Genomic DNA, 19,306 nt, shown 5'->3' on the forward strand with positions numbered 1-19,306 from the left:
CAAATGAGTGAATTAAATTCTTTTTAGCCCATCCAGGCAGCCTATTTTTCTCTTGAACAAAGATTTTGTTCTTTTGACTGGCCTTTTCTTTTGCATTATATTCACTTTTGTAATGACCAGTCTTGCTATAGTGTGTGCAGATTTTCTTCTCAGGAAGTGTGATGTACTTGCTTTTGGGATCCCACTTAGGTGCTGTGGTCCCATAACCAAGTCCTCTCTCATTGCTACTATGATGCTCTTATAGCCAGGATAGTGTATCAGAAGACTTATTCCATTTGCAAGTTCTATCTAGTTCATGTTTCACCTTGACTAAATCTTCTTTTAGGACTCTTATCTACTCATATATCTTGTACAACTCATCCTTCATTTTTCCTAGATTTTCTTCTAAGGTTAGGTGTGTGTAATCAGCTTTCCTTGTGCCTGTTCCTAATTTCAGTTTTAAATTTTTAGATCTAAGTTCTAAGACAGTGGTGTCAAGTTCAAGAACCTAGTTCTTTAACTCAGTATTTTTACTGTCACTTTCACTAGTCCTGAGTTTCAAATTTTTGCACTTAGCTTTTTGGATCACACATTCCATAGACAGCTGTTCCTTCTCATTGTTTATGACCTTAGACTCATCAATGAAGTATAGTAGTAATTCAGATAGCTTTTCTTTAGACAAAAATTTAATCTTGTCTTTGAGATGAATCACACTTACCTCTTGTTCATCATCTGATTCTCCAATGGCCATAAGTGCTTGTTCATCTCCAGCTTCATCTTCTGAATCCTCATCTGAGCTTTCTCCCCAAGCAGCAACCATAGCCTTTGTTGATCATTTATTCTTCTTGGGTTGAACCTGTTCCTTCTTCCTGTTTCTTCGTTCAGCCCTTTCTTTCTTCCATTCAATTTCCCACTGAGGACAATTCTTGATCATATGGTTAGTCTTACCACATTTGTGGCAACCTTCGCTGGTCTGTTTTTCAAGGGCCCTTGGTTTGTTGACGGTTGCACCTCTTGAAGAACCCTTTCCTCTGATTAGGTACTTCTTGAAATCCCCTGTGATCATAGCCATTTCATCATCCTCTAAGTTTGCACCTCCAGCTATTCTAAGAGCCATACTTCTTTCCTTCTTGGGTGCATCCATCTTCATGGGTTGCCTTCTCAGTCCATAGGCAGTGAGATTTCCAATCAGCTCATCCAACTTGAGAGTAGCAATGTTCTTTGATTCCTAAATAACAGTGATTTTGCTTTCCCAAGTTACTGGCAAGACCCTTGACAAGATTTTCTCAACCTAGTCTTCTTCAAGGATAATTCATCCAAGAGACTTAAGTTCATTTGTTAGTGTTGTGAACCTTGTGTGCATCTCTTGGATGGTTTCACCTTTCTTCATGGTGAAATTCTCATATTGAGAATACAGTAGTGTTCCTCTTGATCTCTTTACTTGTGGAGTTCCTTCATGGGCCGTTTGTAGAGTGTCCCAGATCTCCTTAGCAGTAGTACATCTTTGAATTTTGCTATCCTCGTATGGACCTAGTCCACACATAAGCCATTTCTTGGCCTTGGCATTATTTTCCCATTTCTTTAAATCTTCAGCAGTACAGTCAGCTCTCGTCTTTGACACGTCCACTCCTTCAGCATTCTTCTTCGTGATATCCAGGGGACCATCAGTAACAATGTCCCAAAGCTCATAGTCTTCTCTTATGATGTGGTCTCTCATCTTGTTCTTCCACCAGGAATAGTACTGGCCATTAAAGAGTGGAGGCCTAGCAGTAGATTGTCCTTCCCAGTTTCCAGGTAGTGCACTTCTCTTGATCTGTTCCTAAGGTGTTAACGTCTTCAAGAAAAATCTGCTCTGATACCAGTTGATGTTTTATACTTCAATACCACACAAGAGGGGGAGGGGAGGTGATTTGTGTGGTACCCAGTTTTTGCTTAACTTGATTATAGAAGGACCTAGTTCTTCTATGTGTTACAACTGCCACTGTTGCGGAATAATAAATACAGAAAATAAAGAAAATAGAGATTTTATGTGGAAAACACCTTGCTCAAAAGGTGAAAAACCACAACCTACCTTCCAGTAGAATTTTCCCAAACTCTCCACTAAAATCACTGAGCCAAAAACCGCATTTACAAAAAACTCTTTTGTAAACATAGGATTAACTCTAATCCCATTGTGGCACACAACCTCTACTGTTGCGACAACTTCAAGTTAACTCTAACTTGAAAACTCTAAGTACCTAATACAATTGATTCTAAATAAGCTGAAAGGTACAATGTAAAATCACCTACTACAATTTAACTAGAATAAAAGATAGACACTTGGAACTGATTTTTCTATATGGTTCAAGTAGCTTCAGGTTTGCACGCTTGAATCACATATAAATTGCTTGCAAAATTGCCTTGCTATTTTGCTCTCAATTCACGTTTAACTTCTGCTTATGTGCATTACCTGTAAAAGAGAACAACATTAATATTTAAGAAGTTAGCAATTAGAGATTGACTAGGATACTGATGCTACTCTTCCACGATGGAAGAGTTCTAGTTGATCTCATACTCTAACTCTATCTTTTTCCTAAATCGTGTTCTCTTTGTGTAAGGAGTCTTTATCCTTATCCAATATGCAACATTTTCGATCATGATCAGGAGATATCACTTTCGATAAGTTAGGTTTGTCTCCTTCACGTGCATCTCACATGTATCATAACTGTATTTCGCAAGATGGACCTGGTCCATATCTGAGTTCCTTAAACTTCACCTTTACTTGGGCAACAGTAACTGACAAGAACTTTTCATTGTTATTCATCAAAACTCACATAGCTCAAGATCAACAATACACAAAACAAAATATGATGATTCCATCATATTATCTTTTTGTTGGTTACTAAAACCTAATCATCATATTATCTTTTTTTTGGTTACTAAAACCAGGCATTTTATTTATTGAAGCGGGAATAAAGTATTACAAATAGGGGGCTGAATGTAGAGTTACAATCCCCTGCGAGTCCAAAAGTAAGCGCGGTAATAAAAAGGGTGGAGGGTTATCAAAAACTACAACATGCCAAAGCTCCCGCAATGCCATTACCCTCCCTATAGGAGTGTTGGACCTGTGGCATCCCTCTAGTATCTCTTCTTTATAATAGAGGGATGTAAGTAAGTATATTTAGTTCACACGGATAGCATGTCACTGCATTACAAAATATAAAAACAACAGAAAATCTTCTTTGACAGCGTGTGTGTAAAGCTATAATGATATATCTATATATGAAAAAGGACACAAATATTATAAATAAGTAAACACCAATGGGAGAAAGTACAATGGTAGGGTTGACAAGGAAATTCAAATGCAAGATTCTTCTTTTGAGAAAAGGTTTGACGCCATGAGATCACTCTTGACAATGTTGATAAGGAGTAGCGATCAAGTGTAGGTCATTCTTTCTAGCATAAGCTGCTCCAGCCGCCTCAATCAAGTCTAGTTCACTTGGATTGATTCCAGTAGGGAGTTTCCGGTCAAAGTGATACAACAGTTGAGCCAGTGGAAAATAAACATTTGCTAAACCAAATGATATTCCAGGGCAAATTCTCCTTCCGATACCAAAGGGAATATATTCATAACTATTACCAATATAATCCATAGAGTTGTGTTCAAATCTCTCAGGTTTAAAGCTTTCTACGTCATCCCAATATTTTGGATCTCTTCCCATTGCCCAAACATTAACCACGACTTTTGTTTTCAATGGAATAATGTAGCCGTTTAAGTCTGTTTCTTCTTTACATTCTCTTGGAAGCAAAAGAGGTAGTGGGGGATGGAGTGTAAAAGTTTCTTTAATGACCATCTTTAGGTATTTGAACTCCTCGACATCAATTTCACCAAAAGTTTCTTTCCCTCTCAAGATTTTTCTAACCTATGCTTGAGCTTTGGAAAAAACACTTGGATTCTTCATCATTTCGACCATGGCCCAATTAATTGTTGTTGATGAAGTATCTGTTCCCGCACCAAAGATGTCCTTCATTTTCGAGCAAGTTACAATATTCATTTCTCTTACAAACTTATTGACAAATTTCTACTGAAATATTCAAATAACATATTTGTACTACGTTTGTGCTACTACCTTTATTCTACACCAAAAGGAGCTTTTAAATTTTCAATGTCAAACCCTCCCCTCCCCCCCCCCCCCCAAAAAAAATATCATGTTATTTTGCTACTTGTTTCGCTATCCTAATTCCAAATTGTGGTGATTGAAATAACATTTGTTGTAATTTTCAAATGTGTAAATTTTATGACGAAAGTAAGATTAGTTGTCCTAATTGAAAGCTAACTAAAGTGACTCTTTAAGTACAAAAATTAATTATGCAATTTGAGAACGTTAGTATTAAAGATAAATCATAATACTTCATCAATTTCACTTTATATGGCACGATATAACTAGATACAAACTTTAAGAAAGACAGAAATAATTTTTGAACTTGTGGTATTAGATATATCATGAAATTCATGTGGCTATAAAAACATATCATTAAAGGTAAAATAGGAAGTTTAAAGCTAAATTATTTCTTATATAAAAATACGTCATTCTTTATGGAATAGAATAAAAACAAGCTCCACAAAAAATAGAATTGAAAGAGTACTAATAATGAAGATAGAAATATGCAGTATATAGTACTTACAGAAATGATATCTTTGATGTTGTCGTTAGTGATTGGAAATTGAAGGCCTCCCTCTTTCATAAGTCTTAGCAGTACACCAATTATACCTTCACATCCGGATTCACCATCGCTCTTTGAAGTCTTCTTGTGCTCATTGATGTTTATGTTATTTTGGAAAAATATAACTTTTATAGTTAAAATTAAATTTTTATAACTTGATATTATTTGAGCAACTCTTATTTTTGTCATTGAAAAAAAGTTATTCACTTATGAAATTTTGTACATATAACTTATTGTGGTTAAAATACTATTATTGCAATGACAATCATAGCTGTACGACTAAAGTATAGTACTTGTAAATTTATCGTCTCTTTAAATTTGTATCTATTGATTTTTTCATGGCAAATAGTAGTAACTATTATCTAACTATTTTATTTTCTTAAAATAAGAAAATAAATATTTATTTGACTACAAAACTTTGTTTCAAATGTTTAATGTGGCTAGAAGATTGCTACTGTGACGGAAAATTTACCTTGTGGCAAAAACTAATGATTAGTTACACAATTTATTGTAGCAATAAATTCGTGGTTATATCATTTTATCGTGATGACTATTGCCATGACTTTTTAGAACTTGAAGCAAAGTTATTTATTTGGTAATATTTGATTTAAATGGTTTATTGTGGCTAAAAGGTTATTGTTGTTATATTAAGTTTCAACTCGTGGTAAAAATTAATGATTAGCTACTAAATTCTATTAAAGCGAGAAACATGTGGCTAATATAACCTATATTGCCACAACTTTTAATAACTTGAAGCAAAAATATTCACTTAGCTACAATATTTTCTTTCAAATATTTTATTGTGGCTAAAAAGTTACTATATCTATAGTAATTTTCAACTCGTAGAAAAAAACTAAGAATTAGGTACATAATTCAATTATACCAATAAATCTGTGACTATATCATTTAACTATTGCCACAACGTTTTAGAACTTAAAGCAAAAATATTTATTTAGCTATAATATTTTATTTTGAATAAATTATTGTGGCTAAGAGGTAATTATTGCTACAGTAACTATTGATTCGTGGCAAAAAAAATTATGATTAGCTACCAAATTTTATTTGTAGCAATAAATTTATAGCTATTTAGGTAGTTATTGCCACGATTACTAGCAATTGTAGCTAATATGAGGAATTACCTTTATCTACTTAATTTTTGTAGCAAAGAAATTTTATAGTTTTGCAAATAGTCATAGAATTTTAATTTTTATTATTATCAAGTATTAGCTATGTGAGTTAGGCATACCTAACTTGTTTCTCCATATCAACCTCCAAATTAAGTTTACAAGTCTTTCTATTGTTTTGCTTCAAGTGCCAAAGACTTTTCTCTATGCACTTATCTCTAGCTACATTTATTCCTAGTTTGTAAACGACTAGGTAAACACAGTGAATGTTACCCAAAAAAGAAAAGATTAGAAGAATACACAGTAAATGTGCTTATTCTCCCTTTTTACCGGTCTTTGGTTATATTTATGTTAACCAAAAGGTTATGTCGCATTTGAGTGATTACCCAAAAGGTCATCTTATATTTTAGAACTCGATTCTGCGTTCCGAAGTCCTTAAAACCTCATTTTATTCCTCCACAAATTGCGTGCGCGGTCCAGGCGAGTTTCCAAGCTAGCATATATTCTTATGCTAGATCAATATTTGATAAATATAAATCTATGGATATAACTGGTTGTGAAACTGCTCCCTCTACTTCTAAGTCTAGAGCAGAAGTTTTATGGGAAGATATGAATGATATAATAGGTTTTGATTCCTCTATTGATGATGAACTTGATTCTTATCTTAATCAAGGATTAGAAAATATTAAAGACGAAGAAGGCAAGGAACAATTGTTGTCATGGTGGAGGGAGCGTAGCAATACTTTTCCAACACTTTCAATTATGGCCCGAGATATCCTGGCTATTCAAGCATCATCAGTAGCATCGGAGAGTGCTTTTAGCGCGGTAGGATTTCAAATTGGAGATCATAGACATTCATTAGCGGAGGACAGTCTAGAGATTTCGGTATTATTCAGAGATTGGATTAATTCGGAAAGAAGAAATCTTGGTTTTGAAAAATTACCACTAGGGAAAAAGAAGAATACAATGAGATATTAACCACTGGGAGCGATGACGACATGGAGCTCATGGAACATCAATCAACATTGCCAATTCCAGTAAAATGTCCGAGAGATATTATTGATAAGTTACAAAGAAGCTATATAGGAGCTTCCAAATATTAGTATGATAATTTGTAATTGGCTACTAAGAGGCCTAGTTCAAACAGAACCCTTCCTAAAAGGTGGCTACATCGATTAGGTGTTCTTCAAAAGAATTATATTTGTATTTGAGATTTGAAAGTTCTATTAATAAAATAAAAGGCCCTAAGTGTTGAATTTTGTTTATGAATTGTCTTAGTTACTTAATAGTTAATACTTTGAAATTATATTAAATAAATTATAACTATATTATAAATTTATAATTACTAGGATATTTCATTACAAGTCTTTTGTTTTAATATTTTATAATTCTTTACTTAGTTTTCTAATTTTCATTTTAACATAGTAACATTTACGTTTATTAAATAAGTCAAAAATCTAGCCGTTGAAACTTTAAAAACATAGTAATTTTCAAAAAACTAGACATTTTAAAAAAAAATACACTTAAGGCCCACGAACCCGTCCCGTCCCGTCCCATCCCGTTTGTTAGCGGGACGGAATGGGACGAACGTTTCGTCCCGTCCCATTTCGTCCCGTCCCGTTTCGTCCCATCCCGCTACCGTCCCGCTTAAATGTCATCCCGTCCCATTAATTTGGTCCCGTCCCATCCTGTTGGACAACCATACTGTCCACATAAGAAGTTTTAGCTACGAAGTGATAAGTCTGGATGTGTAGTACATGCCGGCTCTAACCTTATGGTAATAAGGCTTTGTGCCTTAGGTCCCTAAATATGGGAGGGGTGGGGGGAGGGGGGCATTTTTAGAAATAATATTTAATATTTTTAGTATAAAAGTAGATTATGAAAGAAATAATATAGAAGAGAGATTTACAACTGTAATGATTTTCGCAAGAAAATTACATTTAAGATAAATATAGAACTTGAATTTCGTAATAAACATGTAATTTGTAGAAAAAAATTAAAATGAGAATGTTGATGATGAAATCACAAAGTATTTTAAAAAATCTTTTAGAGTTGATTACTTCCTATATATAGTAGATCAAGCCATTTTTCACTAAAAATAGATTTGAACAATTTGAAGTATATGAAGATATTTTTGATTTCATATTAGAAGGTAAACAAAAGAAGATCATTAGATGGCCAAAATATGAAAAAGTAGTGCCTTAACTTTGAATGTTCCTTAAAACATAATAGTCAAGCTCATATTTATGGTTTAGACTTAAGAAAAATAGTACCAGTAGAAGATAATAGATTAATGGATATACTCAATTATAATAAACAGTTTTGATTTTTCAAATGCTTATTTTGCTTATAGAATAATGTTAACAGTTCCTATAATATATATAGTTGCCTCAACCAAAAGAAGTTTTTCAAAATTAACATTGATAAAATCTTACTTAAGATCAATAGTATCTCAAGAAAGATTAATTAACGGGTTAATCATATTATCAATTAGTTATTAGAAAAAATCAATCAAAACAATTATTAACAACTTTGTATCTCAGAAAGTTAGAAGAATTGTAACAACCCGAAACGTTGTTTCCTGTATTTTCGTCTCGTATTCCCCGTTAAATGCTTATTCATGTTTCAATATGTGTACTTAGTGAATTTGAGTCAATTCGGATCGAATTTGGTATGAAATGGGACAATGAGACAACCGGACGTTGACTTGTGAGTTAGAGGGCTCAGAATTGAATTCCGATGATTCTATTAGTTTCGGGGGATGATTTAAGGCCTAGGAGCGCAATCGGAATTAATTTTGGAGGTCCGGTGAAGAAATTAGCTCATTTTGGCGAAGTTAGTATTTTGGCGATTTCCGGTTGATAGGTGAAATTTTGATCCGACGGTCGGAATGAAATTCCGAGAATTTCTGTAGCTTCGTTATGCCATTTTGGATATGTGTGCAAGATTTCAAGTCATTCGGACATATTTTGGTCGAGTTTTGATCGAAAGCGCATTTTGGAAGTTTTAAAGGAACTTAGACTTGAATTCAGTGTAGTTCGATAATTTTAGTATTAGTCGAGGTGTTTTGATAATTGAAAAAAGTTTGAATAATATTATAAGATGTATTGGTATTTTTGGTTGAGGTCCCGAGGACCTCGGGATGATTTCGGATGGCTAACGGGAACTTTTCAAGTTGGAAATTTCATAATAGACGAAAGTTATAAATAAGTGCGCACAAGGCCTCACTTTGAACGATAATATCTCTCGTTATATAAGGAGTTGTGTGAGCTACAACTTATCAAATTAAAGCACTTTGAGTCTAGATTCCAATGCAATAAACCGTTTGTCATTTGGAAGTGTATACAGGAAGTTATGACCATTTCACTGGTCAGGTGTCAGAGCGCACGACGTATCGCGCGAAGTATCGCGCGAAGTCGCGCATTTCGCGCGTCTGAGGCAGAATGCTCAGCAAAACGCGCGAACAAACACGCGAACAACGCGCGAACTACACGACTGAAGGTTTTTAAGTACTCTAAAGACCGGAAATGAAAGGAATTGAGTCATTTCTCAAGCTTAGGGCTTCCTCTACACCCCCAATTCGACCAAGGCACCCAATTGCACTCCTAAGGTAAGATTTTTGGAGTATTTTGAGTTGATTACTACTCCCAAACACTTATATTAACATGGATTGATCTTAAAAATCCTTAGATTTTCAAGAAATTCCTTCAAGAACTCAAAGAAGGGTTTTGCAAGATTTCTTCCAAAAGGTAAATCCTACACCTTAGACTCACATATATGGATATATTATGGAAATATGAGTATGAGTCAAGTATTACAACTTATTGTATGGTGGTTGGAAGCCATAAATTCCCTATTTAAATACATGAACATGGTAGGGATTTAGAGGTGTTCATTTGATGGAATTTTTGCTGGTTTGGGTGTGAATGGTTGATCACACATGTGATGTTAGGAGTATAAATTGTTAAAGAATAATAGTGTGATGAATTGTTGGTTAATGGTGATAGTTAGAGGAACCAATGCTATAGTTAAGAGGTGTAAATATTTATACCTACAAGATGTTTGATAATATGCCTAAATGGCATAATTTATGGGATCTCGTACTAATATTGGCCATATTGAGTGTTATATGGTGGATTGAAGTTACATAACTGTATGGGATCATTATAGTATCATTAAGGGGCGAATTTCGGATATGTATAGTTAAAACCCCGTCTTTTAGAAATCGAACTTCATCGAGGTTTGTGTGATTTTTGGCAGATTCGTCACACGAGGAGGCCAATTAGAGAGGCAAGGGCATAGCGAGCTAGAGGTGAGTAATAGATGTAAATGCTATTCTGAGGGTTTGAAACTCCGGACTTTCACATCGTAACGCTATATTGAGGCGTGACACGCACTCCATGGCGAGTGCGGGGTCGGATACTACTGGGGATTGTGACTTGGTCCACCCCGTGTGATGTTTATACTATACTGGTGATTGATACACATACTTTATTGATATTACTGGGCTTGATGCCATGTTTGGGGCCTTGTGCCGATTTGTAAAATCCTTCGAGGATTGATATTACTGCTTAGCATGATTTGCATATCATTTAATTTCAGTCCAAGGTTTTAAATGTTGTTTTGTAAACTCAACCATAATTCTAAGTGTTGAAAACTTAAATGATATTTTTAAATGTATTCCGGGCTGGGAACTTCTGTTTTGTAAATGCCCAAGGGGTTTATTATATTTTTTTCTGGACTGATTATAAAGTGACTTGAAACAGTGGTAACAATGACACTGTGTGATATACCTGACACAATGGTACCAATGAAACTGTGTGATATACTTGAAATAGTGGTAACAATGACACTGGATGATATACTTGAACAGTGGTAACAATGGCACTGTATGATATAAATTGGTCAGGTAACAATGGCTGACCAGTCAGGTAACAATGACTGACCAAGATATTGCGCTTGGGCTGTAGGAGCCCCTCCGGAGTCTGAACACACCCCCAGTGAGCGTCGTCGACGATAATAAATAGGGATGGCTCGGGCTGCACGCCGTAGTGGGTACGAGAATGTACCATCATATGCATTGCATTGTATTCATGTATTTGTATCTATACTGTTGTTTAGCTGCTCAGTTCCATATGTTGCTGCATATTTGGATTTTAGCTTACTTTATGTATTTACTAGGTTTTCTTATCTTCGGACTGTAGTTACTTTTATTACATACTGGGTCGGAGTACTCACATTACTCCCTGCACCATGTGTGCAGATATAGGCAGAGTTGAGTTCGCTCATGAACGCTGATTCTTTCCAGGCCAGGCGGTGACTAGGAGTAACGAGGTAGCTGTTGACGTCCGCAGCCCCGTTTTCTCCCTTATCTTTGTTATTTATGATAATTCCAGACTTTGTAAAATATTAGTAAACTCTGTAGTAACTCATGACTTGTGATACCCCGATTTCGGGCTGAGTTGGGATGGTTTTCCTTGTTCTATCACGTTTACTTCGCATTTAAGATTATATTGCCCATGATTTAGACTTATTCCTGCTAGGTAATTATAAAGAGATGTACTATTTTGTCGATTGGCTGGCCTTGTCCTCAGGAGAGGCGCCATCACGACCCGGTTGGGATTTTGGGTCGTGACAAGTTGGTATCAGAGCCTAGGTTACTTGGTCTCACGAGTCATGAGACGGTTTAGTAGATTCTCGCGGATCGATATGGAGACGTCTGTATTTATCCTCGAGAGGCTGCAGAACCTTTAGGAAAACTTCACATTCTTGAATTCTTATCGTGCGTTATTGATTCTGCTTGAAGAATAACTCTTGAAATTCCTTCCACGTGTTCGCATGCACGCATGAGCGCTCAGTATCAGATGCGCCTCGATGGCTTTTGATTCCCCGATCGAGGGGCAAAGTGTAATCTCTATGAGTTTGAAGTTAGGTCAGTCTGGAGGACTTGAGGCCAAATCTTTGCCAATGGCTTGAGCACCGAGGTGCTGATTTTGTGAGCAAGTGCTTTGAACTCATATGTTCATTATTGTCCTTATTAGCCGGAATGGCGGTTGGATATCCACGTCATGAGTAATGTGTATGGTAATGGAAGGTATACCAAAAAGAGTAACTAAAGGTAAAGCTAATGGGTAATTGGCTTATGAGGGAAATCTATTTGTCATACTAGTTAGATAAGTCTGGGAGCTGGGATCGCTTCTGTAAATGTATTATGATGAAATAGTTGAGTCAAGGAGACCACCTTGAAGGTCGAAAACATTTAAAGAAGGAATATGTTCTTACTCGGTTGAATAGCCCAATAATGGGGGGTTGAAAGGTATTTTCTATGTATTATGATTCAAATAGGTGCAACGCATGTCCATGCATCAATTTTTATAGTATAATACATGTAGTATTGAGATTTATGTAATTGATATGCATTGTGATGCTTTGTCAAGTTGTGGATGTGTTGTTAGGATGGTTTTGGTGATTCTCTGGCAGGTGGATAGGCCCAATTATAAAGGAGACTCTGCCGAAATTTTTGAAAAATTTGGGACTTAGTAAAATAATTTGGTCGCCTAGAGAGTGGGCTTAACTGTTGTGCGAGTAAATGCAAAAATTGCAGAAGAGTTAAAATTCCAGATGATTTGTGTTCCCACGAGCTTATGAAGGAGTGAGTTTAATCTCACTATGGTATTACAGAAGCAATAGAATACATGCGTTGTGATTTATTGAGTGCGTTTTGATCTATGGCTTTGAGCCAAGTTGGGGAGTTTGCTATTAAATAGGTCGATTACACAATTATATGCTATATTAGTTCGAGTTTCGATGTTTACGGTAAGTTGGTATTGTCTTCAACGTCACCTAAGATCGGTGTTTTGTAAAAAGGGTCTTGCGTCCTGGTTAATGATTCTTGATCGCTCTTCAGCATTAGAGCGACCGATGATTTGGAGGTACACTCCAGATATTGTTGTGGTAGGTTGTGGGAGTGTGTCCCACGGGAAGATTATATAAGTGTGGCATATGATCACTTGATTGATTAAAGATGTAAACCAAGTATGAAGTTTGTGATGGTGTCGTTAAATTAAAGATTCATGCTTGGAGGGCACTTGGCATATTGGGTTGTGAACTAGGGAGGATTACTCCGATTGTGATGGTTGTTCTTGTGTTTTATGAAGAAAATGGAAGTTATTATGGACCTTTGAAAGGTTATCAGACTAGTTCAGTGTGATCAGAATCAGCTTGAAGTCGGTGAGTGAATTTTATGTGAATAATGGCTCTATATCAGGCCAGATGTGTTCATTTTTTTGTAATGCGGACCTCATGGAGGAGTAGTTAGGTTGATGCTTCCTATCAGATATTTCGCATAGTGATGCATTGCGTTGTGTGAGTTGTGAGATGACTTGAGAAATTTCTATGTGTTGAGAATCCGCGTAGGAATGACGTTATATGAGCATCTTGGCGCTTGAAATTCAGATTGTACATCGCACCTCAGTTGTGCTTGAGTTTTGTAGCTTATAACGCTATATGTCCCTCAGAGATATTATTATGCACTTAGCATGCTTATGAGCGATACTCGGTATTTTGTTGTAATGAGCAAATTTGGCTCGATGTGCATCTCCTTATGTGAGATCTATGTGTGGATCGGGTGGCACGCCGCCATGGGTATGTTATCTGGTATCGGGTTGCACGCCGCAACAGTATGATTTTGAGTATAGTTTTCTATATGCTATTTTGTATGTCTTGCTTCCTGTTTTCTAAGGAAAGTCCGTAGTAGTGTGTGGGATTGGTAATTCCTTCCCGAGTTTGCTTTCCTTTTGTACCACATTCGAATTGGTAGCCTATTGGTATATTGAGGCATCATATGCGACTTTTGATTATGTTTATTGACTGAGCAGTTCGTAATGGGTGAGACGAGATCATTGAATTCGAGATCAGTGCAATCTGAGTATATGAAGTAAATTAAGGGGCTAAGACCATTATTTGGTTCAGAATGAGGTGATAGTTCTTGCCAGAAGTTTAGACCCAATGAATATTTGATTCGGCGGTGTTATGTATTTATACAGATTTTATCCGTCGTGTCGATATTGTAAGAATTTGAACAAGACCTATATGTGTCATGCAGAGCATGGGATGTGTAATGGTGTTTCTTCTAGAGGGGATCAATGAAAGTTCTTGACTAATTGAGTACGTAAACATTCCTGGTTTGGAAGGGGAGGTGAAGTCCTCATGTTACCTAAGGATGATATGGTATATGTGATATGTTGTGAAGGATTGAGAATTGTGTGTGTAAGGTCATGGTTCAGTCCTGAATGGAAATTCATAACATTCTTAGGCAGTACAGGCAACTTTGGGTGATTAGAGAAATGAGCTTCAGATGATTAGGGTGAATGATTTTCAGATGATTAAGGAAATTTTACTTCTAATCATAGTGATTTGTAGAGGTTACATGTTTCAGAAAAAGGCCAATGTGATTAAGTTGATGGTACTTCAATAGTATTGGGGTAAGGTATGATGATGTGTGTGCTACATGGAGTTGGAGACTGGGAGTTCTCATGTACAGGATATATTGTGGTTGTGGATCGTGTGCATCAGTACTATTTAACGGCTATCAAAATTTGGAGGTTCGAGTAGATCTTTACTTGCTGGTATGTTAGATTTTGTATGTGATGTCAGAATTTAGACTGGTTGTCTTAGCGTCAGGCAATTCTGAACTATTGTGCCATGGGCTATGCCGGGAATGCCACGGGTTGAGTGGCGAGGTGAGCTGGATTATGTTCTATAAGGTTTGTGTAGTAGGTGTTATTTGTATCACCGTAGGTGTAATGATTTGCTCTGGCTCCAGCCATAAATTGAGCATGGTTGTCGATTTCAAGCATTGTGACTTGTGGTGTTTCATGTGGAGTAGTATTTGGATAAGATCGCGCGTTGCAGCAAAGATGTGTGGAAACATGACCTTGCTGGTCAAATTGTGTGTCCTATTTCTATGATGTGAGACCGGGTCTCAGCCTTGTATTGTGGCAACACTAGAGTTTGAGGTACAACTCTCTCAGTTGAGTCATATTCATGATTTGAGTATGTTCGGACCGTTTCTTATGGGTGCGCATATTATGCAAGTTGTGGCTTAGGCATGTATTGGGGTGTTATAACACCAGAGTGGTGTGTTGGATTCGAGGTGATCATTAGGGGCAGTGATGAATACGAACAAAAATCGATTCCGGCTTGTTAGGACGATAATATCGAGGTTCGGCTCGGAGATTTGTTGCGATATTAGTAAAAGAGGAAATGACTTTATAAATGGTTGATCTGAGAAATGGTTACGTGTTATCGCGTGTTTTATTTATAGTTGGCAGTATATGAATGTGTTGGAATAATACTTTAGCTAACAAGAGGTTTCCTATCGGTATTTGGGTATTGTGGGCAACTGCTGTGAATAGAGACTATCATTCCGAGTGTTGGATTGTGGGTTATTACAGCTGGTTCGTGTTAATTCTAGGTATGACTTCGGAAAGTACAATGTGGGTCTACGGTTTATGGTCTAAATGGCTATGAAATTTCAGTTTTATTGTATTATCAGACCTACGTGAGATAGGATGACGTGAGTTCATCCCCGGATTTATACATGGTAAGGTTATTCAGCAATTGTTGGGCTTTTGGAACAAGTATGGGAACGTTCGAGGACGAACGTTTGTTTTAGTTGGGGAGAATGTAACGACCCGAAACGTTGTTTCCTTTATTTTCGTCTCGTATTCCCCGTTAAATGCTTATTCATGTTTCAATATGTGTACTTGGTGAATTTGAGTCAATTCGGATCGAGTTTGGTATGAAATGGGACAATTAGTCTCTTTAAGGAAGAATTAGTTTGAAAAGTCAACCGGACATTGACTTGTGAGTTAGAGGGCTGAGAATTGAATTCCGATGATTCGATTAGTTTCGGGGGATGATTTAAGGCCTAGGAGCGCAATCGGAATTAATTTTGGAGGTCCGGTGAAGAAATTAGCTCATTTTGGCGAAGTTAGTATTTTGGCGATTTCCGGTTGATAGGTGAAATTTTGATCCGATGGTCGGAATGGAGTTCCGAGAATTTCTGTAGCTTCGTTATGCCATTTTGGATATGTGTGCAAAATTTCAAGTCATTCGGACATATTTTGGACGAGTTTTGATCGAAAGCGCACTTTGGAAGTTTTAAAGGAACTTAGACTTGAATTCAGTGTAATTCGATAATTTTGGTATTAGTCGAGGTGTTTTGATAATTGGAACAAGTTTGAGTAATATTATAAGATGTATTGGTATTTTTGGTTGAGGTCCCGAGGACCTCGGGATGATTTCGGATGGCTAAGGGGAACTTTTCAAGTTGGAAATTTCATAATAGACGAAAGTTGTAAATAAGTACGCACAAGGCCTCACTTTGAACGATAATATCTCTCATTATATAAGGAGTTGTGTGAGTTACAACCTATCAAATTAAAGCCCTTTGACTCTAGTTTCCAATGCAACAAACCGTTCGTCATTTGGAAGTGTATACAGGAAGTTATGACCATTTCACTTGTCAGGTGTCAGAGCGCACGACGTATCGCGCGAAGTCGCGCATTTCGCACGTCTGAGGCAGAATACTAAGCAAAACGCGCGAACAAACGCGCGAACTACGCGACTGAATGTTTTTAAGTACTCTAAAGACCGGAAATGAAAGGAATTGAGTCATTTCTCAAGCTTAGGGCTTCCTCTACAACCCCAATTCGACCAAGTCACCCAATTACACTCCTAAGGTAAGATTTTTGGAGTATTTTGAGTTGATTACTACTCCCAAACACTTATATTAACATGGATTGATCTTAAAAATCCTTAGATTTTCAAGAAATTCCTTCAAGAACTCAAAGAAGGGTTTTGCAAGATTTCTTCCAAAAGGTAAATCCTACACCTTAGACTCACATATATGGATATATTATGGAAATATGAGTATGAGTCAAGTATTACAACTGATTGTATGGTGGTTGGAAGCCATAAATTCCCTATTTAAATACATGAACATGGTAGGGATTTAAAGGTGTTTATTTGATGGAATTTTTGCTGGTTTGGGTGTGAATGGTTGATCACACATGTGATGTTAGGAGTATAAATTGTTAAAGAATAATAGTATGATGAATTGTTGGTTAATGGTGATAGTTAGAGGAACCAATGCTATAGTTAAGAGGTGTAAATATTTATACCTACAAGATGTTTGATAATATGCCTAAATGGCATAATTTATGGGATCTAGTACCAATATTGGCCATATTGAGTGTTATATGGTAGATTGAAGTTACATAACTGTATGGGATCATTATAGTATCATTAAGGGGCGAATTTCGGATATGTATGGTTAAAACCCCGTCTTTTAGAAATCGAACTTCATCGAGGTTTGTGTGATTTTTGGCAGATTCGTCACACGAGGAGGCCAATTAGAGAGGCAAGGGCATAGCGAGCTAGAGGTGAGTAATAGATGTAAATGCTATTCTGAGGGTTTGAAACCCCGGACTTTCACATCGTAACGCTATATTGAGGCGTGACACGCACTCCATGGCGAGTGCGGGGTCGGATACTACTGGGGATTGTGACTTGGTCCACCCCGTGTGATGTTTATACTATACTGGTGATTGATACACATACTTCATTGATATTACTGGGTTTGATGCCATGTTTGGGGCCTTGTGCCGATTTGTAAAATCCTTCGAGGATTGATATTACTGCTTTGCATGATTTGCATATCATTTAATTTCAGTCCAAGGTTTTAAATGTTGTTTTGTATACTCAGCCATAATTCTAAGTGTTGAAAACTTAAATGATATTTTTAAATGTATTCCGGGCTGGGAACTTCTGTTTTGTAAATGCCCAAGGGGTTTATTATATTATTTTCTGGACTGATTATAAAGTGACTTGAAATAGTGGTAACAATGACACTGTGTGATATACTTGACACAATGGTAACAATGAAACTGTGTGATATACTTGAAATAGTGGTAACAATGACACTGGATGATATACTTGAACAGTGGTAACAATGGCACTGTATGATATAAATTGGTCAGGTAACAATGGTTGACCAGTCAGGTAACAATGACTGACCAAGATATTGCGCTTGGGCTGTAGGAGCCCCTCTGGAGTCTGGACACACCCCCCGTGAGCGTCGTCGACGATAAATAAATAGGGATGGCTCGGGCTGCACGCCGCAGTGGGTACGAGAATGTACCATCATATGCATTGCATTGTATTCATGTATTTGTATCTATACTATTGTTTAGCTGCTCAGTTCGATATGTTGCTGCATATTTGGATTTTAGCTTACTTTGTGTATTTACTAGGTTTTCTTATCTTCGGACTGTAGTTACTTTTATTACTTACTGGGTCGGAGTACTCACATTACTCCCTGCACCATGTGTGCAGATACAGGAAGAGCTGAGTTCGCTCATGAGCGCTGATTCTTTCCAGGCCAGGCGGTGACTAGGAGTAACGAGGTAGCTGTTGACGTCCGCAGCCCCGTTTTCTCCCTTATCTTTGTTATTTATGATAATTCCAGACTTTGTAAAATATTAGTAAACTCTATAGTAACTCATGACACCCCGATTTCGGGCTGAGTTGGGATGGTTTTCCTTGTTCTATCACGTTTACTTCGCATTTAAGATTATATTGCCCATGATTTAGACTTATTCCTGCTAGGTGATTATAAAGAGATGTACTGTTTTGTCGATTGGCTGGCCTTGTCCTCACGAGAGGCGCCATCACGACCGGGTTGGGATTTTGGGTCGTGACAAGAATAAACTTCAAATAAACATATATATATCAGAACTTTATTTTAAATAATATTAGGCCTCATATTAAAATTTGGATTTAGACCATACTTGCGCTTGAGCCGTCCCTGTTTATATAATAGAGATTTTTGTGTAACCGAGAGGGTAAAGTATGTATTATGCCGATTAAATATAAAGTTCTATTGACCCATTAGAAAACTTATCAAAAATTTACATTTATTGGGAACCTAAATTTTTTCACCGGTAATATAAACAATTACGACAATCGTTTTGTTATTTCTAATCAATATGTGACATACAATGTTTAAATGGTGACGGCTTAAATTTTTTTAGCTAAGTGATACGTACAACTATTTTCTACGAAAAAGATTCATAGCAAGATAATATGATCTTTGGCTACTATTGTTTATGGTTACAACTGACAAATATTATTTCAAACGCTCTTCATAGACTTGAAACCCAATTTTCGTTATCATGTATGGCTGCTATTTAATTTTCTGTGTTTAAATATTTAAAGCTGAAAATGGTATTGAATAATTACTAACTAGTTAGACTTGATATGATGAATATGATCAATAAGGTGAAATTTGTTTTGGCCGTGTCATTCATTGAAGCTAAGGAGCACAAAACGTGATGCCCTACTGATGCTATATTTTTTACATCGTTGAGTTACTAATTCTGAGTTCTAAAAAAGAATTAAATTGTTTAAAGATTATTTTGGGCTGTGCAAGATAG

General features: G+C 36.5%; 1 long non-coding RNA gene and 1 pseudogene across 1 annotated transcript; one reads left to right on the plus strand and one right to left on the minus strand.

The window, feature by feature from the left end:
• Window positions 1–3,226: 3,226 nt before the first annotated feature.
• On the minus strand, window positions 3,227–4,095 carry LOC142176410 (premnaspirodiene oxygenase-like; annotated as a pseudogene).
• A 12,314-nt stretch (window positions 4,096–16,409) lies between these two features.
• LOC142176752 (uncharacterized) lies at window positions 16,410–18,471 on the plus strand. Its single transcript, XR_012705507.1, has 4 exons — window positions 16,410–16,552; window positions 16,633–16,691; window positions 17,203–17,254; window positions 18,207–18,471. It is a non-coding gene; the product is annotated as an uncharacterized LOC142176752 (long non-coding RNA).
• The last annotated feature ends 835 nt before the right edge of the window (window positions 18,472–19,306 follow it).

This window comes from Nicotiana tabacum, chromosome 22 (genome assembly GCF_000715075.1).
Source record: "Nicotiana tabacum cultivar K326 chromosome 22, ASM71507v2, whole genome shotgun sequence".
Classification (NCBI taxonomy): Eukaryota; Viridiplantae; Streptophyta; class Magnoliopsida; order Solanales; family Solanaceae; genus Nicotiana; species Nicotiana tabacum.